This window comes from Balaenoptera ricei, chromosome 10 (genome assembly GCF_028023285.1).
Source record: "Balaenoptera ricei isolate mBalRic1 chromosome 10, mBalRic1.hap2, whole genome shotgun sequence".
Taxonomy (NCBI): domain Eukaryota; kingdom Metazoa; phylum Chordata; class Mammalia; order Artiodactyla; family Balaenopteridae; genus Balaenoptera; species Balaenoptera ricei.
This window is the reverse complement of record NC_082648.1, coordinates 96,008,999-96,032,783: the sequence shown is the minus strand read 5'-3', so window position 1 is coordinate 96,032,783 and position 23,785 is coordinate 96,008,999. Positions and strand designations below refer to the sequence as shown.

General features: G+C 49.9%; 1 long non-coding RNA gene across 2 annotated transcripts; it reads left to right on the top strand.

Annotated features, from left to right (window-relative positions):
- Positions 1-724: 724 nt before the first annotated feature.
- On the top strand, positions 725-19,839 carry LOC132372723 (uncharacterized). Of its 2 annotated transcripts, XR_009505239.1 has the most exons (4): positions 725-830; positions 12,565-12,688; positions 13,252-13,451; positions 18,075-18,625. It is a non-coding gene; the product is annotated as an uncharacterized LOC132372723 (long non-coding RNA). The 2 variants fall into 2 exon arrangements; XR_009505240.1 differs by lacking the exons at positions 725-830; positions 12,565-12,688 and adding an exon at positions 19,322-19,839 and having other exon boundaries at positions 13,121-13,451; positions 18,075-18,245.
- The last annotated feature ends 3,946 nt before the right edge of the window (positions 19,840-23,785 follow it).

Genomic DNA, 23,785 nt, shown 5'->3' with positions numbered 1-23,785 from the left:
TGGGACGTAGGGTGCTTCCTGGCATTGCCTTAGTAACATGGACAAGTTGAGATTCCTGACCTTGTGTTTGACAAATGAACCATGTATAATCACCACTTAGTTTTACTTGCATAGACTTAAGCAAGAGGGAAAGCTTTGGGTTGCTCTTCCTGGTGCCTGGAGACTCTACACAGGGTTACTTATGATCAGAGCAGCGAGTGTGAAGTCCGCGAATTAAATGTTCCAAAGCTGGTGAGTAAATTCAGTTTCCTATAACAGACACACGATAAAGAAAGTTCTCAGCACGAACATGTCAACAGTGGCTGATACTTAATATCTCCTCCTACATATCAGGACTGAGCTCTACCCAGGTCAGCTCCTAAAACCCTCAAAGCCACCTATGGTGCCCATTTTATAGATGAGGCACAAAGAGGGTAAGGAATTTGCCTTGAGATCACACAGTTCATGGAGCAGGGATTTGAACACAGGCTGGCTGGTACCCTTGCTTAGTACCCAGCCGCTAGGCCATGAATTGTAGGACAGCCCTGTAGGGTGGTCTCAGTGTGAGTTTAGTGGTTCCCCTCTTGCAGGAGACCCACAAACCTTAGTTTCACATGGCAAAGACAGGAGAGGACAAGTTTAAAAGAGACTTTTACCCCACCTGGCTAGTATTCGTTCTGTTTGTTTGCTCTTTGTGATTTGCAAATATTCTCCAGCTTCTCCTTTATTTCTACAACAGGCATGAGTTTCAGCCCAGTGCTTTGCTTTCTCAACTACACTCATCTCGACAGCTCCAGATGCAGTGATCGGCGTGGAACACCACTCACCCTGAGTTGTGGGGTGCCCTCCAGGTCAGGCCAAGGCTTTTTTAAAAAAAATTTTATTTATTTAATTAATTTATTTTTGGCCGTGTTGGGTCTTCGTTGCTACGCACGGGCTTTCACTAGTTGCAGCGAGCGGGGGCTACTCTTCGTTGCAGTGCGCGGGCTTCTCATTGCGGTGGCTTCCCTTGTTGCGGAGCATGGGCTCTAGGTGCGCGGGCTTCAGTAGTTGTGGCACGCGGGCTCACTAGTTGCGGCTTACGGGCTCTAGAGCGCAGGCTCAGTAGTTGTAGTGTGCGGGCTTAATTGCTCCGCGGCATGTGGGATCTTCCCGGACCAGGGATCGAACCCATGTCCCCTGCATTGGCAGGAGGTTTCTCAACCACTGCACCACCAGGGAAGCCCCCAGGCCAAGGCTTATTCACAGTGTCTGGGAGCTGGGATTTGAATGCTGGTCTTTTGGGCATAATGGAAATCTGAGAGGGAGGCAGGGAGGCTGGGGGTGCACTTGGAAAATGAGGGTGCAAGAGGTGGAGGGTGCACAGTAATATCTACCTCACAAGGCTTTTGTGTTTTAGTTCGGGGTTGCTTCCCGTTGCTGATAATAGAGACTGGAAACGACAGTGGCTTAAACCAGATTTAGGCTTATCTCTCTCTTACATAAAGGATGTCAGGAGGAAAGAGTCCAGGACTGGTGGGAGGCTCAACAGTGTCATCAGGAACCTAGGCTCCGTCTCTCTTTTAGTCCCACCAACTTTAGCATGTGGGTTTCATCTTTAAGGTCACCTCATGCTCCAAGAAGGTTGCTGGATCTCCAGTATCACATCTACTGTCTGGGTGTGGTGGGCACAGACTGGCTGAATGTGCCCCTCTGTCCCACCTAACAAGTTATGCTCGCTCCCTCATTGGCCTCTCCTAGCTGCAAGGGAGGCTGGGAAATGGAATTTTCTGGCTGGGCCCAAGCGAGTGTTTGTCACTAAGGTAAATGGGAGACAGGATATTATGTCTTTGCCACAGGGTACAGCAGAGTCCTGTGTGCCCCAAGGTGAAGTCCATCTCTTTTTCCAGGTTGTGTGACTGTTTCAAACCAAACAGCCAGAGAGGGTGAGGGGACGGAGCCCCAGCAGTGAGTGCCAGTTCCCAGGCCCTCCAGGGGCCTGCTAGTTCAGGGGTTTATTTCCCCTTTATAGTATCCAGTAGGGGTGCCAGCCTTAGAGAGGCAGGTTCTGCTGGACAACCATGGAGGGGTTTGGGGGAGAGAGGGAGGAAGCTTCCAAGCTCGGGGCTCTGTGCCTTGCAGGTATGTTCCAGAAGGAATTGTGAAGCAGCAGTTGTGGTACAGCTTGGCCTTGAGTTGGGAGGTCCAGGTGATCCACCTGGGAGGGCAGGATGGGGTAGCCTGGAGTCTTGAGGATGTGGGTGGCCTGTCTGGGAAGACCCCCTGACCCTCTCCAGCAGGCCCAGCCAGCCCCCCGCAACCCAGACCCAGGGACCAAGTCTGTGCTCCTCCTCCATTTCTGCTGGGCCCCGACCATCCGAGGGAGCATTTAACTGCTCAAGGCACATTCCTCCATTTCCTCACTGATCCTCTCCACATATTGGTGAGGTTGACAGAGACTCTCACCCCCATTTTACAGATGTGGAAATTGAGGATGAGAGAGGCTAAACCATGGGTTCAAAGTCACACCGTGGTCAAGCTGGGCTGGGTCCCAGGTTCTTTGATTCCGAAGTGGGTGAGAGATGGTCTGAGTACCTATTCCAAATGTACTGTCTTTTCATTTCTTTTTTATTTTATTATTTATTTATTTATTTTGGCTGTCCCAACCAGGGATTGAACCCGGGCCCCCGGCAGTGAAAGCACTGAGTCCTAACCACTGGACTGCCAGGGGAATTCCCTCATTTCTTTTTACTTTAACTTAAGAGAAAATTGAGGTATAATTTACATACAGAAAAGGAAAGAAAGTGCCTGGATTCTAAATGTATAGTTTGATGGATTTACATATGTTTATCAAATATTCTCAGCACCCCAGAAGGCTCCTTCATGTTCCCTCCCAATCACTAACCCCTCCTCCCCCAAGGCAACTACGACCCTGACCTCTATCACTAGAGATTGGTTTTGCCTGTCCTTACCCTTCATTTAAACAGAGTCATAGAGCATGTTTTCTTTCTTTTGGCTTCTTGGACTTAGCGTAATGCCTGTGAGATTCATCCAGGTTGTGGCATGTGTATCAGTAGTTGACTCTTTTTTATTGCTGAGTAATATTCTATTGTGGGGATATACCACCATTTGCTTATTCATTCATTTGTTGATGGCCATTTGGGCTGTTTTCTGTTCGGAGTATAATGAGTAAAGCTGCAGTGAGAATTCATGTTCAAGTCTCTGTGTAGACACATGCTTTCACTTCTCTTGGGTAAATCCCTATAAGTGGGTAATAGAATGGGTGTAACTTTGTAAGAAACTGCCAAACAGTTCTTCAAATAGGTTGAACCATTAACAGTCCCACTGGCTATGTAGGAGAGTTGATCCTCACTTCCTTCCAATATTTGTTATTATCAGTCTTTTTAAAAATTATTTATTTATTTATTTATTTTTGTTTTTTGTTTTTTTATTTTTGAATTTTTCAAATTTATTTTTTTATACAGCAGGTTCTGATTAGTCATCAATTTTACGCACATCAGTGTATACATGTCAATCCCAATCGCCCAGTTCATCCCACCACCACCCCCACCCCCCTGCTGCTTTCTGCCTTTGGTGTCCATACGTTTGTTCTCTACATCTGTGTCTCAGTTATTATCAGTCTTTCTAATTTTGACTATTTGTGTGAGTCTGAATGGTAGCTTATTGTGGTTTCAATTTGCATATCTCTGATAGTCGCTAATGTGGGGTATCTTTTCATGTGCATATTGGCCATTTTGATATTCCCTTTTGTGAACTGCCAGTTCATATCCTTTGCCTATTTAAAAAATTGTTTTGTGTGGTTTTTTTTCTTATTGATTTGTAGGAGTTCTTTATATATGCTGGATACTAGTCCTATGTCAAATATATGTATTGAATTATCTTTTCCGCATCTTTGGATTGGCTTTTCTTTCTCTTAATGGTGTCTTTTGCTGAATATAAGTTCTTAATCATAATGAAGCCTAGTTTACATTTTTTTCTTTTATGATTAATGTTTTTTGTGTCCTGTTTAAGAAAGCTTTGCCTCCCAAAGGAGTCTTTTTAACATATGACTCCACCTGGCCTCGCCCCATCTGGCTACCCTCTCTGCCTTCTCATCCTCTATTAGAAGTGCCTCCCAGGAGCAGGGGGTGAGGGAGGCAGAGATGGGATGGGACATCTGTGGGGAAGAGCAGGGTTAAATCCTCCCCAGGACACGAGATCTGTGTCCCTCACCCCTTCCTTCCCCTGTGTGGATTTGGGTTGATGCTGGGCTGCAAGATTAAAGCCAAAGAGATTAAAAGATTACCTCTGGCAGGGAAGGCAAATTCTGCCTCTTTGCTCCTAGAGCCATGAGGGGGAGGGGTGCGAGTGTTGGGAGGGGGGGTGGGGGATGGTAGTGATGGAGCCACCTTCACCTCCAGGGCCCTCCCCTTCCTGCTGAGAGCCGCACCCCCCTGGAAGGCTGAAACCTGGGCCACTCTCACCGTGTGTGGCCTTGGGCACTAGCTCACCTCTCTGGGCCTCAGTTCCCAAGTTATAGAGGGGGTGGGGGGCTGAGCTGGATACTAAGCACCAACATGGGCTTTAGTGAGTCCGCAAAGTGTGACCCCCGACGAGTGGTCCCAGCATCGGCTGGTAAAGTGTTAGAAATGCAAACTTCAGGCCCCTTCGCACACCTACTGAGGCAGAAACTCTGGGGGATGATGGGGGACAGCAATCTGTGTTTTAAAAGCCCTCCAGGGGATTCTGATGCACATGAATGTCTGAGCACCAGTGCCTTTACTTATGGTAACAATTGCTAATTTTTAGAGTATTTAACTGTGCTCGCCAGTGACTCTTCTAAAGAGTATGTACCCACTCACTTATGGTGCTATTACTCACCCTACTTTACACAAAAGGAACTGAAGCACAGAGAGGTGAAGCTGCTTGCCCAAGGTCACACAGCTACTGAATGGCTGAGCCTGGACTCGAACTCAAGGAGGCTGGCTCCAGAGGCCGAGCCACTAACCACTGCTCTAAACTGTTTCAAATTCCCAGTGCTGTGCGTCCTGGCCTTTTCAGAAGCCCCCGGCTTTTGTCAGCTGCTCTAGGGGGTGGTGGCTCCAAAAGGCTGACCCCTGGGGGCCCCTGGCTTGCAAGTTCCTTTCCCAGCTTCCCCCAGGGCCCGCTAACCACAAAGGGCACCTTCCTGCTTCCTCTTCCTGCTGGGAGCCCCCTCGGCTGAGGCTGAGGGAAGCGGGTGCTGAGAGCTGACCTCAGCTGCACAGTAAGCCAGACCCACAGACAGGGACCCATGGCTCCACATCTCAGAAATTCATTCGTGTCTCAGTTCATTCCCTCAATCACTGTTTATAAAGGGATCCCGACTAGAGTGAAGTAGAGGCCAGCAGAAAGCCGGAGGCAGAGAGAAGGAAGAGGGGAAGAGGAAACCTGCCTGTTACTTTTTTTTTTAATAGGAATATTAGTTCTTTGGTAAATGTTGTAAATATCTTCTTCCAGTTTACTGGGAGAGAACATCTCTTTTTTTTTAAAGATTTATTTATTTATTGATTGATTGATTGCTATGTTGGGTCTTCGTTTCTGTGCTAGGGCTTTCTCTAGTTGCGTCAAGCGGGGGCCACTCTTCATCGCGGTGTGCGTGCCTCTCACTATCGTGACCTCTTTTGTTGCGGAGCACAGGCTCCAGACGCACAGGCTCAGTAGTTGTGGCTCACGGGCCTAGTTGCTCTGCGGCATGTGGGATCTTCCCAGACCAGGGGTGATATCTTCCCAGACCAGGGCTCGAACCCGTGTCCCCTGCATTAGCAGGCAGATTCTCAACCACTGCGCCACCAGGGAAGCCCCTTGCCTGTTAATTTTATGATGCTCCCTGCGAGTCCCCTCCTGCCACTAGGGATGGTGCAAAAGCCCAACCCCCGACGAGGGAAAGTGATCAAGGAACGGCCAAGGCTGAGATTTCCCCTGGGCAGCGCTGGGGAGCGGGAGTGAGGGTACCAGTTGCAGGAGAGAGCAATTCATCACAGCTCCCTAGGAGAGCGGCGAGCCTCCACCGCCTGGACCCCCACTGGCCTGGCCCCCCACTGGGCTGCCCAGCCTGCCCTGCTTCAGTGGGAGAGGACATATCTTTGGGGCTCCCAGTACCGCCCCCATTTCTCTTCCCCAGTTCTCTTGGGTCTGTAACCTCTTTGAACCTTTGATTGGGGCGTGGGATGGGGAGGAAAGACCACTGGATACAGCCCTGGGCAAGTGCCTTCTCTGAGCCTCAGTTTCCCCATCTGTAAAACCAGGGCCTCAGCCCAGCTGGCCAGCCTCACAGGGCGGTTGTGGAGGAGAAAGGCCGTGGCCATGAGCTGCAAAGCTCTGTCCCACCCAAGAGATGACAAGTGTGAGGTGGGAATGAGGAACCTGCCTCCTACTGCTATGTTCCTGGGCATGTGCTGGGCTCTTCGTGGGGAGATGTGTGCCAGGCACACGGGGCTGCTGCAGCCGAGGGTCTGTGTGTGCAGGTGTATCCACCTGTGCATATACACGGTGCGTCCAAAGCTGCAGCTGCACGTACGGAGCATGCGCGAGTATGCATGTGTGTGTGCGGACACGCGTGTGTATGTGCGTGCAGGTCCACTGACAGCTGTGAGCTGAAGCTCTCACGTACTCCCTCCACCCCCGCCAGCTTGAGAGGACCCCTCTGGAACGGTGGTGGGGGATGGCTGGGTGCTTATTCACAGGCCCCATCCAGCTGGTTATTTACTGATTAATTCTGCTGCCAGCTGCTAGAGGCCAAGCCTGTGCCAGACGCAGGCCCTGGGCTGATTTACATAATTAAAAACCATCAGTAACAAGAGCCAGGCCTCACCCGCCAACTGCTTCCTCTAGCATGACAGGCCGGGCCTCCCTCCTCCACCCGCACCCTGCACCCTCAAGTCTCCCTCTCCTCCCAGACCCCCTCACTCTCCTGGCCTGCTCTGTGTCAGCCTGCTGGCCTGGGCCCCTCCATGACATCAGCCACCGCCCAGTCTGTGATGGAGAGACTGTAGTGCTCTGGGATTCTCCAGTCACTGACTCCAAGATTCTATTAGTCGACGGTTCTAAGGTTCTTTGGCGGAGAGCCTCAGATTATAAGATTCGGCTGTGATCCTCTGAGTATGTGATTTTTCAAGAGTCTGTTACTCTATGTGACAAAGGGGGAAAATGTTTGCTCTCAGCAGTCCTGCCTGCGCTCGGGGAGGTGGGGCTGCTATCTGCAGGGCCCGGCTTTCCGTGGAGGCCGCCATGGTGGAGTGGGTGTATCATCCCTGCTTTCCAGCAGGAGGAGAAGTGTGTCACCGCAGAGGGCTGGGGGTAGGGTGGGGCTGGGCACTGCAGGAATCTGGCAGAAGGGAGGAGGACCCAGGGACACCCGAGAGGGCTGGAGGGAGAAATCCTTGGTGGCGTCCCAGCCTCCAAGAGGGACTTTGGAGAATATCGGATCCCGTGGAATGTGTGATGTTAACCCCCTTGCTGGTGTCTCCTTCAGCATCTTCAGAGAAGGCTGAAGAGAGAGGCAGTTTGGGAGAGGCAGTTTGGGGTGAGGCAGTTTGGGGTGAGGAGTGTGGGCTATTCTACTTCCCAGCTGTGTGATCCTGAGAAAGCTACTCAGCGTCTCTGAGCTGCAGTTACCGCCTCACTTGTGAGATGGGGATTGTTGTGAGGATTAAATATTAACTTCTGTAAAGTGCTTAGAATGCAGCTGGCGCCTGGTGAACCCCTAATGACTGGTTGCTATTATTGTGTGGGTCCTTTGGGGAGATGAGTAGCAGGTTGGGCAGACACAGTGAAAGTACAGACACAACGGGGGGCTGGGTCTTCCCTTCTCCATAGGTCAGCTCGCGGTGGGGCCGGTGCTTGGAGGATGTTGGTTGAATGAATGAGTGATTCTCTCTTCTCTCAGCTCTTCCCAAACACGATGCCAGCCCCAGGCAGCCCTCAGCCAGCTTAGGGTATTTGGGACACATGGCTTCTCTCAGGTGGATCCCCAGGACTTTCTCTCTCCTCCTCCATCTGTCCCATCTCTGCCTCTTCCTCTCCATTTGCACAGCCCAGCTGCGCTGCTCAGCAGGAATTTCTGTCCCTCCCCCAACCACCTCAAAGATTGGTCAACATTTAAAAAGTCGAAATAAAGTCAGTTTAAAATTCACCATAGAATGCAAGATGGTGCAGCCACTGTGGAAAACAGTTTGGCAGTTCTTCAAAAAGTTAAACAGAGAATTACCATATGATCCAGCGATTCCACTCCTAGGTATATACCCAAAGGAGTTGGAAAGTACATCCTCTGATAAAGCAGAAGCTCAAACAGCTTGTACCCCAGTGTTCATAGCGACATTATTCACAACAGCCAAAAGGTGGAAACAACCCAAATGCTCATCTGCAGATGAATGGATAAACAAAATACGTAACATATATAAAGGTATAAAGATACAACACAAATACATACAATGGAATATTAGCCTTAACAAAGGAATAAAAGTCTGATTTACATGCCACCACATGGATGAACCTTGAAGACATTATGCTAAGTGAAGAAAACCAGACACAAAATGACAGATTTGACTTCCATATTTTTTCCAATCAAATTTCCAAATTTGATTCCAGTCAAATTCGATTTTCCATATTATACACTCATGGAAGTGTATGATTCCACTTACAAGAGGTCCCCAGAATAGTCAAATTCATAGACACAGAGGGAGAATAGAGGTTGTCAGGGGCTGGTGGAGGGAGGAATGGGGAGTTAGTGTTTAACGGGGATAGAGTTTCAATTTGGGAAGATAAAGAAGTTCTGGAGATGGATGGTGGTGACGGTTGTACCACAGTATGAATGTCCTTAATGCCACGGAACTGTACATTTAAAAATGGTCAATTTTGTTATGTATATTTTAGCACAGTTAAAGGTTTCATTGAGAGAGATGCTTTTGTTTGTAATCCTTCTATCTTTTTTATTTTTATTTTTTAACGTCCACCACTGATCCTCCAGGCTCCCATGTCCCCGGCATATAACAGGCCCTCACTCACCCCTTGCTGAGTGGATGAACGAGCCAGGCTTCCCATCTGGCCCCGCGAGGTGCCAGCTTGACCAGCGGCTCAGGCTTCCTGGCCAGGCAGCTGCTTCTCTTTCCCTCTCGATTTCACCAAACCCTACAACCCATGAATCAGCCACAGGTGGTCGGGGATGGGGACAAGTGCCTGGTCGCGATTAGGTGGTTCTGGGCTTTGAGGATTAGACACGGCCCCGAAGTAACGAAGAAGGAATTTCTCACGGAGGCCTCTCTTTAGCACTCATCAGAGGAGAAGGCACCACCCTCGAGAGCTGGAAAACGTGGGGACAAACAGCCAGGCCCAGGCTTTTGTTGCATTTCACACTGGAGAGGATTCCTTCTTGTTCAGCTGGAGCTCTTCGATGTGGCTTTTAATATGTTTGTTGCTGTGTAATCGATTTCTCCCCCTGAGCAAGTGGAGAAAATCATCAAGTGCTGGGACAGAGTCAGGCTCTTGGGGATCAAGAAATGTGCCCCACATTCAGTCTTACAAAACCCTGGTATCTTTTATCAAATGTGAACTTTGTGATGTAGCCCCCAGGTGACAGACACAGATTATTCAAGGTGCTGACTGTATAGCCAGGTCATGTTTTTTAAAATCAAAGGAACGGTTTTCATTGGCGTCATTGTTTTGTAGAGAAAGACTTTCAATCTTGTCTTTCATTTCAGAAAAACTTGATGTGCACCTTTGTTCAACAGCGAGCGTTGCTCAGGTTGCAAACACAGATTTTTCTCGGCCCATCTCTTCTGACAGCTGCTGAAAAGACATCCACTCAGTGGCCTTGGTTTGATTGTACTTGCTATTTTCTCCATTTCTCTCGGTGCTGAATGAAGATCGGGAGGTACATTGTTGCCTGCCAGCTTCTCGGTGAACAAGCGCTGAGCGCTGGCATGCCTGAGCTAGTGCCTCCATCCATGGAGCTGTGCCCTTCCCTGCCGCCCACAGGGTGGCTGAGAGTCAGCCCTGATCCCCGTGTCACTTTCCAGTCCACATCGTGGCTCACAGTGTTACCATCAACTTAACCAAAAATGTTCTCTCCTGCAGCATCAATGTTGATTGATGAACAGGACCCAAATAAATCATGGAGCACATTTCCCTCATATATGTACAAATCAGGCTGCAGGTGATGGAAAAAATCCAGCTCTAAGTACTTTAATAAATAAAGGCGCATTCCTGAGAATATCGGCCTGTCTGCTATAACAAAAGCCCAATAACAGTGATTTCAATAAGTCTGAGTTTCCTTCTCTCTTGTATAACAGTCTGAGCATAATGTGACCAGTGCAGATAGGCTACAGCTTTTTATTTTATTACCTGCCTTCCTCAACCCGCAGGTGGCTCCACCATCTGGTTTAAGATGGCTGCTCCAGCTCCTGCCACTGCATCTGCATTCCAGCCTATTGGAAGTGCAGAAAAATAAATGGAGGTATGCATCTTTCCTTTTGAGGGCATGAGTAGGAAACTGCACAACTCCTCTCTACTCTCATTTCACTGGCCAGAATCCAGTCATAGGATCACACTTACCTGCCTGGTAAACTGGGAAATATAGTCTTTATCTGGGCAGCTATGTACGTATTCAGCAAAACTTCTATTAGTACTATGGAAGAAGGGGAGCGTGGATATTGGGGGATAACTTGCAGTCTCTTCATTAACTCAGTGACTAAATAGCATTGACCTCCTGTGGGGGTGAGGATGGAACAGTGAACAAGACAGCAAATGTTGTATTTCTCCCAGAGCTCACAGTCAGGTGGGAGAAGAGCAAGAGGGGAGAGTTTCAAGGCGGAGTCGTCAGCCGTGTCTAAGGTGGCTGACCAGACAAGTCAGAGCTGAGGTGAGAGCCTGGTGACCTTGACAAGGAGTGGAGAGGAGGGACAAAGACTGACTGCAGGGGCCTCCTGGAGAGGAACTGGGGTGGGTGAGTGAATAGAGACAGCTCTTTGGGTATTTTTTCTTTCTGTAAAAAAAAAAAAGGAGAGAAATGGAGGTGTGAAGTCAAGACAGTTTTTTAAAAAATTTAATTTATTTTTATACAGCATGTTCTTTTTTTTAAAACTTTTATTTATTTATTTATGGCTGTGTTGGGTCTTCGTTTCTGTGCTAGGGCTTTCTCTAGTTGTGGCAAGTGGGGGCCACTCTTCATCGCGGTGTGCGGGCCTCTCACTATCGCGGCCTCTCTTGTTGCGGAGCACAGGCTCCAGATGCCCAAGCTCAGTAATTGTGGCTCACGGGGCCCAGCTCCAGCTGCTCCGAGGCATGTGGGATCTTCCCAGACCAGGGCTCGAACCTGTGTCCCCTGCATTGGCAGGCGGATTCTCAACCACTGCGCCACCAGGGAAGCCCTATACAGCCTGTTATTATTAGTTATCTATTTTATATGTGTTAGTGTATATATGTCAATCCCAATCTCCCAATTCATCCCACCATCACCAACCCCCTCCTGCCGCTTTCCCCGCTTCATGTCCATACGTTTGTTCTCTCTTTTTTTTTTTTTTTAAGATGGAGAAATAAGTACGTGTGTGGTGATGGGAATGATCTTAGAGAGGGAAAAATGAAAATGAAGATGAAGGAGAAAGAGGGGGAAATGCTGGAAGAGCATCCTTGAGGAGATGAGAAGGGTTGGGTCTAGGGCACCATGGAGGCTTGGTCTTAGAAAGAGGGATGCAGGCATTGGTGGAGTCTTGTCTGATTACTTCTGCTTCCTCAGTGAAATAGGAAACAAGGTCATTGGTAGCTTGGGTGAAGATGGGGAGGAGAGACTGGAGGACTGGGGACATAGGAGAAGTTACGCATCTGCTGCCAAGGGGCTGCTCTCCTCACGTGACAAGAAGCCTCCAGGAGGGCAAGATGGCTGCCACCACTGGCTCCAGCATTATGCCAGCATTCCAGGTGGGAGGAAGGTGGAAGGAAGGTGGGGCCCCACCAGTAATGTCTCACTTCAAAGAAAAGAAAAAGCTTTCTCAGAAACCCACCAGCTGCTTTCTGCTTAGATCTCATTGGTCAGAACTGAGTCACATGGCTACCCCTAGCTGCAAGGGAGGCTGGGAAATCAGGAACAGGATTCTCAAGATTGGCTGAGAGGAGGGCACACCGCCTCATCAAATGCAGCCAGCGTTCTGCTAAGAGGAGGAAGGGGGATTGTCTGCCACGCCCTCCATACATGTGCCAAGGTCTGCTATGCTCTGCCTGCCAGTGGTTTTGTGCATCTGTAAAGAAAGGGAAGTATCAGCCACTATGCATGTGTGATCATTACAAGTCTTCTACATCGTTGGCCATTAATTTCATGGACCACCACCCCCAACTCCAATAGCGGTATTTGATAAAAGTTAAAATAATTTTGCCAATAGCTTAACCTGTTTGCTCTGACTTAGTCACCATGTGGCCGGCTTTATAATGGTCCTGGTAATAGAATGGTTTGTACCTGGCTTTTCTATGAGGCCAGCCACCTTGATTAATGCCTCTGTGTTTTTGGTCTCTTCTCTGCCGTTAGTGATGGAAGTCATCAATTTTGTACTGGAAAGCTTTATTTTGTGCTTGTTCTAGAAACACTCCAATGGTTTCCCAGAGTGATGCCTGGATTGTTTTCTGGGGAAACAGATGTGAAAACTTCAAAGGCTCCTACCCACCACCGGACAACCTGACATGAGAGACCCCACACTGGTCACAGGTATGACACAGATCTACTGGCAGGTACGTAGGGTTGTACTTTCAATTTTTACTGTTTGTCTTTGCTGGTGCAAAATCATACCTCTCCAAACCAGCGCATTCCACAGGCATATCAAAATCCTAGTCACTATTGATGGTTATGCCTTATTCTGAATTACAGAATTTTTGTTAATATTTTCATCACTACTTTCATGTTTCAACAAACCATTTTGCATCATCAATCCATTTTATTTAGGGCTGTAATACAACACAAACATGTTTGAGGGCTTACTATGTGCCAGGCACTATTCTAAGTGCTTTATATATATTGTGTCAATTTTAAAGCATGCTCCCAATTTTTTGGACAATCCTCCTGTGAACAGCTGGAATCTCCATCCCTTCCCTTTGAATCTGGGCTGGACTTATTGATTCGCTTATCACCAATAGAAGGCAGTGAAAGTGATGCTTTCTGATTTCCAAGTTCAGGTGCAAAAACGCCATGTAGTTTCTACCAGGTTCTCCTGGGACTCTTGTTCTGGAGGAAGCCAGCCACCACCTCCCCTGATTCTGCCATGCTGGATGTAGGCACCAGCTCCAGCAGAGCTGCCAAACTACAGCAGGCACCAGATGCCAGCCGTGTGAGTGAGCGATCTCGGACGTCCAGTGCAGCCCAGATGATGCATCAGCTGATGGCATCCGCAGCCGGCATCTGACTGTGCCTGCGTGAGAACCCCCAGCAAGAACTGCCCAGCTGAGCCCTTCCAGAATTCCTGACCCACAAAATTGTGAGCAGAATAAAATGGTTGTGTGTGGGATTTTCTTTTCACCACTAGAATTTTTAGCAGCAATAGTAACCAGAAGATATAGAACTCATTTCATCTCGATTTTTCGGATAAAGCAATTGAGCCCCAGAGAGATTAAGCAACTTGCACACGTTTTCATGGCAGAGATAAGAGATGAGTGCAGGCAGTCTGATTCTAATATTCTGCCTCTTAACAATGGGGGAAAGCAAAGTTAACCAACAAGCAGAAATGCACAAAATGTAAAAAGTGTGCCAGCAAGGCTACAGCACCTGCAAAAAATCACAATTAATATTGCAGTTCAAATTTGCAAAATGGAAGTGAATGAAATTCTTCCAACCTTTCCTCTTTCATCTAAAAACTTCCAACTGCCCAGGGAGGTCAGGGTTTTGAGACCACATGAGGGAAGCCCACACCTCACGACCCATAGTATCTTAGGCACGGGAGCTCTGAAGCTTCCTCGCAGAAAATATTAGAGCCATAAAATTAGAGGACATCAAATTTAACTGTTGGAAACACCTTGGAGTTCATCTCATCCAACCTTCCACCCAGGGCAAGACAAGGAAAAACCACGGGAGAGCAAAGCAACCGCTCGATACAGTGGCCTGAGCGACATCGGTAGGCAGCTTGTGGTTAATGTTCAAGGAGCTGTAGAGGAAATATGGCAGGGTCAGAGCACAGGGTCAGGATGGTCACTGAGGGCGGGGGACTGGGTCGGCCTCATGGGCATGTAACCTGTGCAGTCACCCAGGGCCTCCTGCCTTAAAGGACCCCACATTTCATTTAATGCTCTGCATCGCTGTCTGGAAATTCTTAATAATTTTTGAACAAGGCGTCCTGCATTTTCATTTTTTACTGGGTCTTACAAATTACGGAGCTGGTCCAGGCTGGGGAGGTCTGAGAGCTGGCTCAGGAATGAGTATTTCAGCAGGGAGAGCAGGACAGGCAAAGCCTGGAGGCTAGAAAGCCCCAGATCAGCTTGGGAAATGGTTACTTGCCCAAGACCATCTAGGCAGGAAGAGGTAGCACAAGGAATTGAACCCAGTCTTGTCGGACTCCAAGGCTTGTGGTCGTAAACACTTTGCTCTCCTGTCTCCTGGGACAGACCTCACACCTTGAGCCAGCCTCCTGACTGTTCCTACAATTGCAGCCTTCTCTTCTAGGGAGGCTTCCTGGATTGCTCTGGCCCGTCCTGCTTGCCATTCCCTCCTTCCTTCAACCTTCTTACCTGGCTGAGCCTGTGCCAGCCTGTCTATTTTCCCTGCCCCTCCTGGCTAGAGTCTACTGTGGCTTCCAGGCCCCCGGGCCAATCCTTCCAGGGCCTTGTCTCCCAAGAAGAAGCCTTGGGCTCAGTCTTCTAGCTGCAAATCTCACGTAGATTCCATGGTGCAGCCTTTCTCACCTTCCCATTCCTAGAACTGGGCTGCAACTCCAAAGAACTGACAATGGGAGTCAGGCGTGGTTCGCATTCTTCCCACCACTGACTAGCATGAGTAGCTTAGCCTCTCCAAGCCTCAGTTTCCCGATTTGTTAGGTAGGCCTAGACCCCACATTAATCACCGGTCCTGTATATCCTGACATGCAGCCATGTCAAGGACACCACACCTCTGTGCTCTTCTTCCCCACCCATGTCCCAGAGCAATCATGAGAAAACTTCAGACACACCCGAATTGAGGGCCATGCTCCAAAATACCTGATCGGTACCCTTTAAAACTGTCAAGGTCAAGAAAAGCAAGGAAAGAATGGGATGCTGTCACAGACCAGAGGAGACTAAGGAGAAACATGACTAAATGCAATGTGGGATCCTGGATAGGATCCTGGAACAGAAAAAGAACATTGGTGGAAAATGGGTGAAACTGAATGAAATCTGGAGTTTAGTTAATTGTAATATACCCCTGCTCATTTCTTAATTTGACAAATGCATTGTGGTGATGTGAGATGTTAACATCAGGGGAAGCTGGGTGAAGGGTACACAGCTACTCTCTGGGCTCTATTTGCATCTTTTTTAAAATAAATCTAAAATTATTCTAAAATAAGATGTTTATTAAAAAAACAACAAACCTGCACCACTGCTATTGCTTTTGTCTGCTGTGTCCCTCCCCCATTCTTCTGCTGAAAGGCCCTTCTCTGGCTACAAGGGTGGGGGTACCTGACCCAGCCTGGGCCATTAATCTGCCCTCATCACACTGGCCCTTGGTCCAAGGGGTAAGCATGTGACCTACACTGGGCCAATCAGAGTCCTTCCCTAGAACTGTTCAGCTTGGAATTGGATGAAAATCTCTTCCCATTCTCGCCATGAATCTGTAAGGCTGTAAACCTGGGGTCTCCTGGTTGCACTGAGTGGGGACAGTGACCCAAAAGAACTAAGCCGCCGAGAGAGAGAGAGAAAGAGAGAGAGAAAGAGAATGACGATGGCCTTTAAGGTGGCCTCGTCCTCCTTCCCAGTCTTCCTCAGGTAGACCCTTCCTGCCCTGCCCTGTTATGAGAGCCAGTATATCCTCTTTTGAGTTTAAATCAGTTAAAACTGGGCTCGAGTTGGGTTTCTGTCACTTGCAACCAACGAGTCCTAACATAACTTCCTCTCCAGTTGTGTGAAGATTCAATGGCGTTTGTATATAACCTGGCACACGGCAGTCACTCTGCAAATGGTAAGGGATATGTTTTCTTCTCCAAGGAGTCTGGGTGGGGCCTGCCATGAACTTCAGCTTGTTTGGTTATGGCCCTGACACCTGCCTTGCTCCCCTCCTGGCTCCCACGTACCCTGTTGGGCATCCTGCTTCAAATGAGCCCATCTGGCTTCACACGCCCTCCCCACTCCAGGCCCTGCTCCCGGCCTCCTCCTCTTGGTGTTGGGAGCTGAGTTTGCAGCTGAGATTGGGCTTTGCTCTGGGAAAGGTATCAGGGAGGAAGAAATGGAACTCAGCCTCTGGCAGAAAATTTCCTGCTCAGAAGTGGGGGGCAAAATCCCAACACTGGCCTGGCCAGACCCAGTGAAATCAAGGTGTAGCTGAGTGTTCGAATGCCAAGGTTTGTCTAGTGCTTGTTCTGGAAATGAAATGATGGGGCTGTGGAGACTGGAGTTCCATGGGCCCCAAGTGTGAGGTGGCGGGGGGAGCAGGAGATGTGAGGGGAGGTTAGAGAAACCACAGGCAGAGCAATCAGAAGGATTTGAGTGAGAAAGGGCAGAAGTCGCTCTTTTATCTCAGGTCTGGGCTGTGGGCCAGGAAGGCAGAGACACCACCAGGGAAATCCAGGGAGAGTACTGAGGGCACGCAGCCACCTTGCCCTGGAGCTGGGCTGGGAAGGACCTTGCTCAGCCCGAGGAGGGACAAGGCAGGTCCTGGGGTTGCCTTCCTGAGCCTCAGTTGCCCTGTGCTGTCCTGGCCACTTCGTGCCTCTGTGCCATGTCCCTTCCACCTGTATGCCTGCATGTCCCTACCCACCTGTCAGGCTGACAGGTAGCTGGAGCACCTCTCTCGCTTCTTTTGTTTTGCAGTGATTTAATTTTTAAAAAAATTTTATACAATTTAAAAAGTTTACTTTCCATTTACAGTTATTACAAAATATTGGCTGTATTCCCCGTATTGTACAATACGTCCCGGAGCCTATCTTACACCCAAGAGTTTTTACCTCTCACTCCCACACCTCTATATTGCCCACCGCCCCGCCTCCCGTAGCCACTAGTTTGTTCTCTATATCTGTGAGTCCGCTTCTTTTTTGTTATATTCACTAGTTTGTTGTATTTTTTAGATTGGAGCATCTCTTCTTGTGTGAAGCGTTCCTTTTGCCCACCACACCCCTCCCCTACGCCGCCTGCAGGGCAGAACTGAATTCACTTGCCTTTCTGTTCCCCTACGTTTTCTTTCCTCATCTGCTTTACTCTTCCCTCCTTCCTTCGTTTGTCCACTCAGGCATGAACTTGATCATTTTGTTCAACAAATATTTTTGGAGTGCTGGCTGCATGCCAGATCCCGAGCAAACCGAGGTGAATAGGATGGACCCCGCCCTTGCCTTTGTGGCAGGGAGAGGGAGAGAAGGGGCTGGGTTTAGGGTACATTTTGGAGGCAGAGCGGGTAGGAGTTGTTGATGGGTCAGATCTGCGGGGAGCCCAGGAGGCATCAAGGAGGCACCTGGGTTTTGGGCCTGAGTAACTCAGAAGCAGCCACGTACACCTGCCTTTCCCCACAGGGCCTGGGGAGCACACAGTTACCCTAACCCTAACGCTAACCCTAACCCTAACCCTCACACTTGGGTTCTAGACTCAGAGAACATTAGGTATAAAGGCAAGGTGCTGGGAATGACGAGCCAGATGGGGGCTAACAATGGGGCTACCTGCCTAAAATACCCCAAGAATTTCCGTGGCCACAGCACGGTTCCATCAGCATGAAAAACTGGGTGAATTGTAGCGTTGCCTCTTTCTCGCTGTGTGATCTTGGTCAAATCACTCAGCATCTCTGAGCCACATCAATAAAACGGGAATACTAACAATAAGTACCTAGTAAGATCGCTGTCATTATTCACTGAGACTTTAATTCATGGGGGACACTTGGCATCCAGCCTGAAAGAGACGGTAAATGCCTCCATTTTAAGTGATTATTATGATTCTAGGTAGAATGTGGCCAGGTTGCAGAAGACTCCAGATGCTGCTGTAAGGAGCTGGCGTTTTACCCTGTGGAGCCAGAGCCTGAACATTTCTGAGCAGAGGAAGAACACAAGGAAAGCAGGCAGTCAGCGTCTCTCCAGTCCCTGCATCATCCGGAGCCTTGGAGCCGGCTACAGGTCAGCGGTGACAAGCCCGGCCGCAGGGCCAGTGACTTCCAGCTCCCAGAGCCCTCCAGCTGCCCCACCTCCGGACCCAGGCAGTGGAAGCCAGTCTACCCCCCACCCCCAGCATCCCTCTGGGCAGAGCCCGGCTCACTGAGCCAGCTGAGACTCAAGCCACCCCCCGCGCCCCCGACGCTGTGGCCACAGGGCCCAGGCCTGAGACTCCAGCAGGATCCCCGCCCGACAGAATTCTGGAGCCCCACGTAAGGGTGCTTAGACCCAAATGGCAGACACCGCCACAGTGCAGGGCTCAGTGGCCTCCGGCTAGTGGGCAGCAGAAGTCAGATAGACGCACAGATCCCCGAGCATCCCCCCATCCCCTCCAGCTCTCCCTGGCGGGCGTCTCAGAGGAGACCCCTGGCTCAGAAAGCTGGGGGCAGGTGGTCTGTCATAGGCCTGTAGTGCCTGCAGACCCCGCCTGTGCTGGAGCCGGCTCTCCTTGGTTTGACTTTTGCACCATTGGGTGGGGCCGCTTTTGTGCCCGGCGAGGGGCTGGGCACCCAGGGCACAGACCGGGTCAGGCACGGTGGGGTCTGGGAGTTGCTCACATTCTAGTGGAGGCACCAGGTGTATCAACAGGGGGACTCACAGTCCTTCCCTGTCCCAGGGTACGCTCCGGGCCTGCTCTACCAAGACTGGCAGGGAGGCATGCTGGCCAACCTCAGCCCCCAGGAATCTCAGCTCTGAGCCAGGCAAGCATGATGCTGTCGGCACCCCTAATGAGGTTCCCTGGGGCCCCTCCCAAAACTGCATCTCTGGACCAAAGGGTATCCACCTGGACATTTCAAAATATCCCCCAGGGTGTGGTCTTGGCCTCTGGCCCTCACAGACACCCTCTCATGGGCGTCACACACGCAGCTACCCTTTACTCTTGTCTGGCCTCATCAGGAATTTTATATTCATTCTTCAAGCTCCGTTGGCCTTGAGCTGCCCTTGATTCATGGAGGATGATAGACTCTCAGAATCAGAGAATCCTATGGATCCTCCAGCTCCTGTATCCGCACCCCTAGTTCTGTTTTTACCTTTGCTAGGCTGGATGCAGAACACGGAACTTCCTCAGTTTTTCCAAATATAATTGATTGACCTCAAGCCCACTGGCCCCCAAGACGGCTCCTGATGATACCTTTCTCCTGGAATTCACACCTGTGTCGTCCCCTCCCACAGTGAACAGGGCAGATCTGTGTAACCAATAGGAAATTGCCTAAATGATAGTGTGTACCTCCTGAGGAGAGGTCATATGAGAATTGTGGCTTCCTTCCTTCTCACTCTGGGAGAAGCAGCCGCCATGCTGTGAGGACACACAAGCAGTCCTGGTGAGAGGTCCATGTGACAAGGAACTGAGGCCTCTTGCCGACAGCCGGCACCAACTTGCCAGCCAGTATGAATGAACCATCTGGGAAACAGGTCCTCCAGTGAAGCCTTTGGATGAGTACAACCCCAGCCAAACACCTGGACTGCAATCTTATGAGAGATCTCAAGCCAGAATCATCTGCTGCCCAATTCCTGACCCCAGGAACTGTGAAATAATAACTATCCTTTGCTGTTTGAAGCCACTGAGCTTTGAGGTAATCTGTTACCCGGCAATAGATGATTTATATGATAAGCATGTAGACTTTTCTGAAGAAAGTGGTGGGGAGAGGTGGTAGGGGAGGCTGAAGTTGGGGGAGGGCCTTATATTGCCCACCTTTCCTCAATCCCCAGCTCCAAATCCTCTCATCCTTAATATATCCAGCAATTACCTGCTCCCTAACCCCTAGTTTTAACCTGGCACACTCTGACCTTTCACAGTGCCCTGAAAACCAAAATGCCCTCAGCTAAGTGACCCCACTTTCCCAAGAAGGCAGCTCAAATCTATCTCTTTGTATTCAATTTGGATGGTTCCATGGTGGGCAAGGGGCAGGGGTTTTAGTGGGGAATCTTCATTATTTGTCCTTCTGGGTTCCGTGTCTTATCACTGGTTCCCGCCCTCTGTGATCATAGCCCTTGGTTCCAGCATTGGAAGCACAGCAGAAAATCTGATTCTTGGTCTGGATCCAAAACAGGAATATGACACCTCATACACGGTCAATGTGTGTGTGTGTTTCTCTAAAAGAACCACTTAACCTAATTTCCTTAGCATCAACTCGAAATGCCATGTAGACCGAGTGAAAAAAAATTCACCTAAGTACAAAGGGTAGGTCTTGTTATTCACCTTAAACAGTCCATGAAGCTTTTCAGCAATTTATGGGTTCCTCACACTCTCACTCCTCTGTTTTCTAAGCCTGCAGAAGGGAGGATCTCCCTGAAACATGTCCTTGTGGTGATACGGCGCGGGCAGTGGGGTCATTTGGATGTGAACCACATCTGGTCAACTTAGGACAAAGGGTGCTTGTTGGTGGGCTGTGAGAAGCAGCTCCCAGGCACTGCCGGAAGATCCCAGGGTTTGGGATTCAGGACAGGGGTCCAGGCAGCTGGAAATGCCTGCCCATCTTCTGGCACTGAGGCTTTTGGGATGGTTCTGCTTCAGCTGTTTTTCATGTCCACGCGCCACTCCACTCACGACTCAGTTAGCCCAGCCGGGGGCTGGAGGAGGCACCTTGATTCAAATTCTACCAAGACTGTACATGGCAGTGGGGAGAGAGGAAATTGGGAGGCTGGTGGGAGGGAGGAGAGATGCTGGGTTCCCACAAAAACCCCCTAATGTTCACTTTGTGACTTTTTAATGAGAATAATATATGTTAAGGGCCCTGCACGGTGCCTGGCTCTGAGTGAGCCCCATACAAGCTAGCTACTATGAGAGAGGTGACAGAGTGAGAAATAATTCGGGGGAGGACACATGTGAGAATGAACAATACGATGTGATGTGTGCTGTCATTAAGGCCTTCACAGACTGTTTTGGGGGCCAGTGGAAGAATAAGTAACTTGGCCAGCTCAGCTTAGGGGTGGTCAGGGAAGGCTTCACCGAAGAGGCAGCCTTTGAGCAGTATTTGATGATAGACTAGAAGTAGACAGGTAGGGAAGGAATATGAAAGGAGGAAAGTCTTCCAAGTTGAGGGAACAGCATGCTCAAAAGCACAAAGGTGTGGAGGTTATGGGGTGAGAGATTCATGGTATGTTCTGGAAAGGACAGATATTGGTGTCTGGGACCCAGAACATGTGTGGGGTGATACAAGATGATGCTAGAAGAGTAAGGGCTTGACTGCAGAGGGCCTTATTTGGGCAAGGTGAGGAGTTTGGGTTTTACTCCCTAGCAGAGAGGGCGTACCATTCATCTCTGTGTCTGCACCCAAGGCAGACATCACCAATCGATCATGACACTGTCTGCAGGGGGAGCACCCAGGTGGCTGCTGCCAACCACTTGGCATCGTCATGCAAAATGAAACACACTGCATCCCTGCATGGGCTCTGCGGAGCTACTGGAGGATTTAAATAGGCGGGTGATGAGGGAGGGTTGTTGCAGGTGTTCAGGTGAAAGACGGCAAGTCCTAACCTAGGACAATGACAATGGGGATGGACTGTTGCTGCCCACATTTTTCTCAACCTTACCTGTTCAGCTAGAGATTCCAAGCAGTCTCTTCATCTCCACCCCTCAGGCCTGGCCAGAGTGCTCAGGGTCCCGTGTGTGTGTGTGTGTGTGTGTGTGTTTGTATTAGCTCTGTCTGGGCTCCATTGTGGGGAGAAAGGTGTTGTATTTCTGGAAATGTGCTAACCCATGTGGTTGCCATTAGCCACATATGGACATTTAAGTCTAAATTAATAAAATCAAAATTAAAAATCCAGTTCCTCAGTCCCACTAGACACAGTTTCAAGCACTCAATAGCCACATGTGGTTAGTGGTTACTGTATTGGATGATGCAGATATATAACCTTTCCACCATCGCAGAAAGTTCCATTGGACGGCGCTGGTCCAGAGGAAGCCGAGTCGGGTGTCCAGATCATGACCCTCAGTTAGCCCAGGTCAACTCCATCTTCTATCTGGTGGTGGTGACTAAGAGTTTGAAAGCCTTGCCAATTTATGTCTGCCTACTAAGGACAAAGCCTCCGAAGGGAGAATCTTAGAACGTTTCAGAGCTTAAAGCCATCTCCGAGCTAATCCACCAGGCCTGGAGGTTCCAAGGGGAAGGGAGTGCCCTTGTGGTGACCCCCAGCATTGTGCTGGGGACAGGGCTGCTTCTGTTACTCGCATTTCACAAAGGAGGAAACTGAGGCTCAGAGAGGGGTGTGACTTGTCCTTTGGCAGATGATGGGAAAGTCACGCAAACTGAACCAGAACAGACTGTTTTGCTGCGCGCTGCCTGGTGTTCCTTGGAATCATTGCTCAGTTTCTTGGGCCAGAGCACAACTGGTGGGCCTCCTCCAGTGCCCATTTCTGCAAGCCTCTGCACGGGAGAGCCTCAGCCACAGGGGTAGATTGGGGAGCTTTCTGCAGTTGCTCCCTAGATCCGCCAGAGGGCGCAGAGGCCGTTGTGCTTCCGCCTGAGGTGGGCGGGGCGGTGAGCGAGTCCTTCCTTCCAGCAAGGACTTTGGGCTGGGACCCTGCTTCTCGCCTGGCCCTATGCAGCGGACGAATAATGCATTCCATGTGGCCCCTAACCTCTAGGAGAGCTCAGTTTAGAGGGCAGAGACAACATAATGGCTTGTTTGGGTCTGCAGCAAGGGGCCTTGAAGGGTGGATAGGAGTGTGCCAGGTAGCCTGGAGTCCAGTTGTGGAGGGCAGAGGTGGAACGCCCAAGTCTGTCTCCTACTCGGAGAAACCGTGACCTCGGTGGCCTGTGTCTCAGCGCTTGTCTACTCTCCTAGCCTCGTCCTGGACCTGCTTTCCTGTTCTCAGTTGACAGGAGGAATTTCTGAACAGAGGTTCTGCTCTAGTAATACCTAACTCCCTGGAGTTCCTTGCACACACCAGGTGCTTTCATGCCTCTGTGCCTTTGCACATGCTGTTCCCGCGGCCTGGGACATACTTCTCCACCTTCTTCAGTTGACCAACTCCTACTCATCCGTCGAGATTCAGCTCAGGCAATGGCTTTTTCCAGGGAGTCTCTCCCATTCCTGGCCTGGATGAGATGCTCCTTCTGGGAGTTTCTGCAGCCCGTTCTGCTGTGCACTACTTGAGGACAGGCACTGGTGCACAAGGCCCCATAAAAGTAATTGAGACGCATAGGGCTTGTCCCAGGCAGGGCTTCAACGGGTAGGTTTGCAGGTCCCAGGAGCCGAGAAGGCGCCTGTTTCTTCCTGCACGTGACATGAGCCAAATCTCCTCACCAGGTGCTTGTGTGCCCGTGTGTGTGTGTTGGGTGGGGGTGGGGTTGGAGGTATAGGCCCCGGATGTCAGAGCTTCTTTCTGCATCTCCCACCTCTGTGTGTTTACGTGGGGGGCGGTGGCCAGAGAGAGGCTAGGGCTCAAAGGTCTTAGGAAGCGTCTCTGGGCTGCAGCAGAGACCAGTGTGCCCCTGGGCATACTCCGTGAGGGGTGGGGAAAGGTAGTGAGCGGCAGCCCAGAGCCCTAGCCCAAGGGT